At 47.1% G+C, this 8,221-nt stretch overlaps 1 pseudogene; it reads left to right on the forward strand.

Moving 5' to 3' along the window:
• Window positions 1-3,518: 3,518 nt before the first annotated feature.
• LOC102874381 lies at window positions 3,519-4,551 on the forward strand (annotated as a pseudogene).
• Window positions 4,552-8,221: the final 3,670 nt, after the last annotated feature.

Genomic DNA, 8,221 nt, shown 5'->3' on the forward strand with positions numbered 1-8,221 from the left:
TGTCAGAGGCAATGAGATTGGCACAGGATAGAGCACGGTTTAGGGCTGTTGTACATAGGGTCGCTATGAGTCACAAATGACTCGATGGCACATAACAACAACAACAAATCTATTACTGTTAGGTGCCATCATGTTGACACCAGCAATGATATTCCAGAGGTCATGGCCTCTTCTAAATCCTGCTTGAACGTTTGGCAGTTCCCTATCTATGTACTGTTCTAGCTTTTTTGAATGATCTTCAGCAGTATTTTGCTTGCATGTGATATTCATGATATTGTTTGATAGTTTCCACATTCACTTGCATCATCTTACTTGGGAATGGGAATAAATATGGATCTCTTCCAATCGGTTGGACAGACAACCGTCCTCCAAATTTCCTGCCTTAGACTGGTGAGCACATCCAAGGCTGCATCTGTTTATTGAAACAAGTCATCTGGTTCCTACTGGTTCCTGGGACATTTTTTTTTCCAATGCCTTCAGTGCAGCTTCCAGTTCCTCTTTCATTACCATTGGCTCCTGGTCATGTGTTACTTGCCAAAATGTTTCAGTGTCAATCAGTTCTTTTGGTACAGTAATTCTGTGTATTCCCTCCATCTGCTTTTGGTGCTTTCTGGGTCAATCAATATATTGACCAGATAATCTTTCAGTATTGTGACTTGAGGTTTGTTTTCCAGTTTTCACAGCTTGAGAAATGTAGAATGAGTTCTTCCCTTTTTATTCTCTAATTCCATCTGCCCATTCCTTTTTAATACTCTTCTTTGACCTCTCAAGCTGCTCTTTGAAAATTTCTGTTAAGCTCTTTTACTTCAGCATGTTTCCCCTTTCTTTTGGCTTCTTGATGCTCTAGTGCAATTTTCAGAATCTCTTCTATGTTTATAATGACCTTTTGCTTTCTTTATGGATGATATCATCCCACAACTCATCTGTTCTTCAGTCATTGGTGTTCCATGGCTCAAACCGATTCCTAAGATAATCTTGAAATTCAGAAGGAATAGATTCAAGACAGTATCTTGGTTCTTGTGGGACTTATTTTTCTTTGGCCTCAATTTGAACTTGCACATGAGTAACTGGTGATGATAATAGATGATCTTGCAATCCAAAACTGATCAAGCATGCAATCAAGATGCCTTAATGATAACTGATGACTGAAAAGTAAAAGCTGGAAACCATGAAGAAGGAATAGTAGCTGAAAAATATGGGCTTGCTGACAGAAATGGGGTGGAAATAGAATGATAAAATTTTGTATTTGCAATTTTCATTGGAAATTCTTTTTTAATAGATACAAATGACAACATGGATCTCACCAGATCCATGGGCTGCATAGGAATCAGACTGACTGTGAAAGGAACCGTCCTTGCATACCTGTTATGAATCCCACTTGGTCATGATGAATTATTGTTTAGATGTGCTTTTGGCTAAGATTATTGATCTACTGGCTAAAATTTTGTTAAGGATTTTTGCATCTATATTCATGAGAAATATTGTAGTTTTCTTTCTTGGTAGTATCTTTGCCTGGTTTAGGTATTAAGGCAAAGAAGATATTTAGATAGCCAGAAAGAACATAAAGAAATGTTCAAGATCATCAGCTATCAGAGAGATGCAATCAAAACAATGAGGGGAAAGGTAATAAAGGGTTAATAAACCAAATGTAACTAATAATATTAATCAACTGTAATTAATGTTAGAAAACATTATGCAAGACTGCATTAAAAACCAGTATGATTTGTAAACTTTTATTCAAATAAAAAGCAATTAAAATCTTTTAAATTATCAATGAAAATCATTCACTTACTCTCATTCATCAATTCCATTCCAACCTACACATGGCCCTCCAGTAGGTTTCCAAGACTGTAAATCATGAGAGGGGACTTCCTATCTTTCTCCCTTGAAGCACCTGATGGATTCAAACTGGTAGAGAAGGGCAGTCATTGATTTAGCAGCACAGATCTCTGCAGACTCTGCCATGGAGGAAGCTCAAACAATACTCATCACCAATGTTGTGATTATTGTTAGGTCTCGTTGAATCACCTACAACTCATAGTGACCCTATGAACAATAGATGAAAAACTTGTCCCATCATGCACCGTCTTCAGAATCTCTGCCATGCTCTAGCACACTGCTGTAGCTGCAGTATTGTAAATCGATCTTACTGTCTTCCTCTATTTCTATTACCTATTTTTTTTCCTATACCATCAACTGTTGTTAGGTGCCATCGAGTTGAGTACAACTCAAGGCAACTTTATGAATAACAGATCTGAACCTTGTCCCATCCTGTGCCATCCTCATCATCATTTCTGACACACTAGAGCCCATTGCTGCAGTCATCATGAAAACCAATCTCGTTGAAGGTCTTCCTCTCTTTTGCCATGCCACAACTTTCCAAGCAGGCTGTCCCCTTCCAGTAACATACTCAAAGTGTAAGAAACAAATTTTGTCATCTTTGCCTCAAAGGAGAATTCTGGCTGCAATTTCTCTAGGATCTATCTGTTCTTTTGGCCATCCATGGGATATTCCGTACTCTTCTACAAACGACAGCTCAAAGTTATCATCTTCTTCTGTCATCCTTATTCATCATCCAGCTCTCAGATGCATAGCAAATGACTGAAAAGACCATGGCCTCAAACAAGTACACAGTCCTCAAGTTCACATTATTGCCCTTCAATAATTTGGCATGGCCCCTTACTGAAGACTATCCCAGTGTAATACGTCTCCTGATCTCCTGATTGCTGATACCAAGGTTGTTGATTGTAAGATGAAGTTGTTGACAGTTTCAATCTTTTTTTCCCATCCTGATGTTTTCTATCAGTCCAATAGTAAGAATTTTTGTTTTCTTGGACATTTTCATACAATCATTCTTGAAGGCTGTATTCTTTGATCTTCTGCAACAAGTGCTTCAAGCCCTCCTCACTTTCAGCAAGCAAGGCTGTGTCATCTGCATAACACAGTTTGTTGATGAGTCTTCTTATACTGATGCCATTCTTTTGCAGAGTTCAGCTTCTCAAATAATTTGTTCACTATAGAGATTCAATAGGGGGGAGAGAGAGAATGAATACAATTTACGCCATTCTTCATTTTAAACCATGTAGTTTGGGTGACTGGAATGCAAAAGTTGGGAACAGAGAAGATTCAGTAGTTGGAAAACATGGACTTGGTGACAGAAATGAAGCTGGAGAGAAAATGACTGAATTTTGCACAATCAATGACTTATTCATTGCAAATACGTTTTTTAAGAGACATAAATGCAGGTTATACACATGGATTTCACCTGATACTATGCACAGGAATCAGACTGATTACATCTGCAGAAAGAACCACTGGAGAAGCTAAATAGCAACTGTGAAAACTAGGCCAGGAGGACACGGGGCTTATCCTCTTCCCTCGCTCGCTGGTGCCGGCCGGGCTCCGAGGTCTGTCCCAGCTTCTCTGTGCACGTCGGTGGGCGCAGGACCCGGGCAAGGGCGCCGGAGAAAGCGGAGCACACGCGGGACTTGGTGCTAAATTATGTAAAACGTCTCCACATGTTTCGGAGCCCGCCTGCCGGCTCCCACCTTCACCCCGAGAGCTGCGCCTCCGCCTCCACCTGCGACCTGGAAGCGAGAAGTGACCGCGGCCACAGCTCCCAGCTCGCTGACCGTAATTCAAACCAGACCTTCGGGGCTTGTGTGCAGAGCCTGTGCTCTCGGCCCGATTCCCGAAGCAAACTGTGGCTGCAAATGTGCCCCCTGAAGATCAAGACGGTTCTGGAGATGACTCTGACAACTTCTCTGGCTCAGGTGCAGATGCTTTGCAAGATATCGCCTTGTCACATCAGACCCCCTCCACCTGGAAGGACATGTGGCTCCTGACCACCATGCCCACCACTCCTGAGCCCTCAGAGACCATTGCAGCCTCCATCCTGCCTGACCTGAAGGAGCATGTGGAGGAAGCATCCGTGCATCTGACAGAGGTGGAGCCCGATCCTCTAGCCTCGGAGAAAGGGACATCCGCCCGCCCAGTGAGACCACCCAGCACCCAACCACCCACCGGGCCTCCACAGCAAGAGCCAGCACGGCCCAAGCACCTGCCACCACCCATCCTTCCAAGGACCTGCAGCCGGGCCACCCTGAGACCTTATCTCCTAAAGGACGTGGCCACTTCCACCCTCCAGCTCCCGGCCTGGAGAACGGAGCCCTTCCTGCCACGGAGAAGGCTGCTGAGGGTGGCACCTCCAGTCAGTTCCCAGTGGAAGAGAGCTCTGGAGAGCTGGACTTTGTCTTTGAAACACCTGGGGACAACACAGGTGTGGTTTCTGTGGAGTCTGACCCTCGGAACTAGTCCCCTGTGGATCAGGGGGCCACGGGGGCCTCACAGAGCCTTCTGGACAGGAAGGAAGTTTTGGGAGGGGTCATTGCCGGAGGCCTGGTGGGGCTCATGTTTGCTGTGTGCCTGGTGGGTTTCATGCTGTATCGAATGAAGAAGAAGGATGAGGGTAGCTACTCCTTGGAGGAGCCCAAACAAGCCAACGGCGGAGCCTACCAGAAGCCCACCAAGCAGGAGGAGTTCTACGCCTGACAGGAGGCAGCCACTCTCCCCCTCCCCACTGCCAATCACTAGGCCCCCCAACTCACCTCTTCCGTGAAGAACTGCAGGCCTTGGACTCACTCCCCTCAGGCCACGCCTCCTCCCCACACTCTGGGCCACACCAGCCTGCCCCCCGCCTGGAGATCCGAGGGTGTGCTGGGGAGGCCCGCCTTGCTTCTCTGACTTCTGCCCAAAGACTTGGGGGTGTGCACAGGGGCTTTTTTTGCATATGACCTTTTCACCACAAGTAGAAACTGGTGTCTCACCATTCTGACTTGAGTTTTCTCACCTGGAAGAGCCCCTCCCCAAACCCAGCTCTAGAAAGAAAGCGAACCTTGACTGCTGTCTGGGACCTGGACACCTGTGGCAGCGGCGTCTGGAAGATTCCCATGGGCGAGGGTTTTGGGCTAACTCACCTTTAGCACTTACTGGTACAGACCAACTGTCTTTGAGGTGCTTCCCATTGAGTGGCGGCGGTGAGGCGCTCAGGACTATCTCAGCATTCACTTTGTTTTGTGGGGAAGTCTTAATTTAGATATCAACTTGGTTTTGCACATACTTCCTATATAGTTTCTTTGTTCATAGCCCCAGTAGAGTTCGCTCCTTCTGAGGTAAGTTAAGTAAGTTGATTTCCTCCATCTTGCTTCTCTCATCTGCCATCTCATCAGAAGTCATCATCAGGGTTTAGAAGATTTTTTTTTTTTAAAGACAAACAACAAAAGCTAGGAGAACCAAATCTGGAAGCCAAAATGTAGGCTGTTTGTGTGGGGTTTTTTTCCGAGTTTGTTGCTCACTTGTGCAACAGGGTATGGAGTATCTGTTTTGTGGGCTCCATTTGGGGACCGCTGATCCAGGCTGCCAGCAGACAGTCCCCTTTTCTCAGTAGACAAGGCTGTGTGTATGAACTCATACCCACCCCTGAAGCCTGGTCTGCTGGTAAACCAAAGGAGCCTGGTATGAGAATCAGGTCCTGGCTGCTCAGAGCTGGGATGTTTGAAGAGGACTGAGGTGGGAGTGAGCGCAAAGAGTGTTCTGGTAGAACAAGCCTTTCCTTCCTTGTGGGGCCATTTCTGCGGGACATTTCCTCCTGGAAATTGACCAGAAGGGGTCTCAGGAACAGCCGACACTGAGCCCCTCAGTGAAGGGCCAGGCTTGCTTTTGCTCGGCTCCCACGGCCCTACTACCCTGGGCTGGAGATTAGGATTGTTTTCCAAAGAGTGATAGTCTTTTGCTTTTGGCAAAACTATACTTAATCCAATGGGTTTTTCCCTGTACAATAGATCTTCCAAATGTAATAAACTTTAATATAAAGTAGTCATGTGAACTCTAATGCCTTTGCTTCTTCTCTCAGCGCTGGTTGTGTGGGCACGACCAGCCTTTTCTCTGAACACCCACAGGATTGGGAAACTTGGCTAAAATCTCTGTGCCTTCATCTTTGCTGTGGTGAGAGATTCTGAGCCCAGAGTCCCTCCAGTTGGTATTTGTTTTGGCTAACATTTTTCTGGAGGTTGGTAGGTTCAGCCAAGGTTATATAAAGCCTGATGTAAATTTTTGAGTTGCCAAACTCCACATAGCCACCTAAATGACTGAGGAAGCTGGGAGGGACAGGGCATGGCTTGACCCGAGGCCTCAGGCCCTGGCCTCTCGGATTCTCGGACGATTCTCCCACCCCACACTCACACCTGTTGCTTTGCTAGAACCAAAGGCTCTAGGCCAGAGCTCCTGGGAGATTTCTGTATTTGCTTATTTAATTTGATAACCTTGCAGCCGCTCCGTTGGCTGCTGTGTTTAGTGACCTGGTCTGTGACTCAGATGCACCGTCAAGCAACGGGAACTCATGTCCTATGTTCAGTCCTGGGACTTTCTGACTGGGACATGTGACTGGACATGACTCGAGGGCAGGGGATGGCTTAGTGACAGTGCTCATCTTTGCTGACCTAAGGGACGGCGCCCAGCCTGAGGGCTGGGCTCATTTGTGTAACTCTAATAAAACGGTACTGTCATTTCTGGCAACAGATCCTGGTGGTGGTTGAGTCTCTTCTAGGCCTGGCGATGTCACCTGCTTAGTGGGACCTGGCTCTGGGCTCACTGGCTTGGTGAAGAGCAGTGTGGGCTCAGTACTGGTACCTGCTGTGGAAAGCAGACTGCCCGTCTCCACCATGCTCACCCAAGCTGTGGCCAGACCACAGCTCCTTTGCCTCACCCTCTGCCTGCCCTTCCTCCTGCCCCTCAGCAGGCTTTGCACATTCTCTCCCTCAAGGGCATTGTTGTTGTGCGTACATCAAGTCAGAACCAACTCCTGGGCAGCTGGGGATTGCCCATCCTTCTCCAGCAGAGCAGTTAGTGGATTCAAACAACATGCCTTCAGGATTACCGTGCAGCTTCTTGCCACTAGGCTATCATCACTCCCTTCAAGGTCATTGGTGTGTCCTAGTTTGTAAAAGTATGTTCTCTCTTTCTGCTTGACCACTCGGTGACTTAAAATTTATTAATAAACCATCTCAAGTGCTAGCAGTCAAAGAAAATGCTTTGTGCCCTTGGGAGAAATATGTAGAACGATGTGGAGTCAAATGGCTCAGTTTAGTGCAAGAACCCCCATGAGCTGAGGGTGATGGGCGGCCCACCCCTCCTTGGAGCTTTGTCCAGGCTGGTGACCTAAAGCCCTCGGCTGCCTGTCCATCTGCCCTTGTCCCCACCCTGGGCCGCTGGTGTCCTACCCGCTCTTTGCCCCTCCCTGCAGGCCAATTCCAGGCACAGGACCTCCGGGGTGTCCTGGACAGCGTACTGGATGGGACCTCACTCCACCTGTGCTTCTGACCGCAGGGACTGCCAGCTCAGGGTAGATAATTTTACTCTCCTTTGACACATTGCATTCAGTAGCGTTTGAGGGCTGAGACAAAGTCTCAAAGGTCCTCCAGCAAATGTTGGAAAAACAGTGTCTCTGTTCAGCCAGTCCCTTTACTGGACACTGAGGTCACAGTTGTAGTCCTGGCCACCCTAGTAATTAGTCCTTTTACTGCACTTAGTATGACCAGACTGTGCCAGGCATGACAGCTGGATTATTGCATAGCCATCTCACAGCTGCTCTACCATCCATGCGACAACACTACTGTTAATTATCCCCTCTTTATGGATAAACGATGGAGGGGTTGCCTCTTGTCCAAAATTGCACATAATGGAGCTGGTAGGTGAATACCAGCATCAGAACACAGCGAGCCATACAGCACTGGAGGTCCAGGAACTCAGGGAAGCCGCCATCAATAGTGACCCGCAAGGTTTCTGGTCCCCCAGCCTTCCCCAGCCACCTTCCTTCTTTACATTCAGATCTCTGAAACCGAGCCCCACCCACCCTCTTCCTCCTGATCATAATTTATTCTCTTGATCTGCTGAACTCTCCCACCTCTGTATTCATACCCAGGGTCACCCACACACAGCGTACCACACAGACAGGTTTGTGCCTTAAAACATTGGAATGCTTGAAACCGTAAGAGATGCAAAAAGGTGAAGTTGAAATGTCCTCAAATTCCTCAGACACTCATACTGAAAGGCATGCCTCCCTCACCCTCAGCCTGCTGCTAATTTCCCATCACCTTCACCCCTTTTAATGCCCCTTCTCTGCTTTCTAAGACACCCTCATCTCTGCCGGGCAGGGAGCAATCGA

Source organism: Elephantulus edwardii, unplaced genomic scaffold (assembly GCF_000299155.1).
Source record: "Elephantulus edwardii isolate Elephantulus edwardi_28Jun2011 unplaced genomic scaffold, EleEdw1.0 scaffold00024, whole genome shotgun sequence".
NCBI classification, from domain to species: domain Eukaryota; kingdom Metazoa; phylum Chordata; class Mammalia; order Macroscelidea; family Macroscelididae; genus Elephantulus; species Elephantulus edwardii.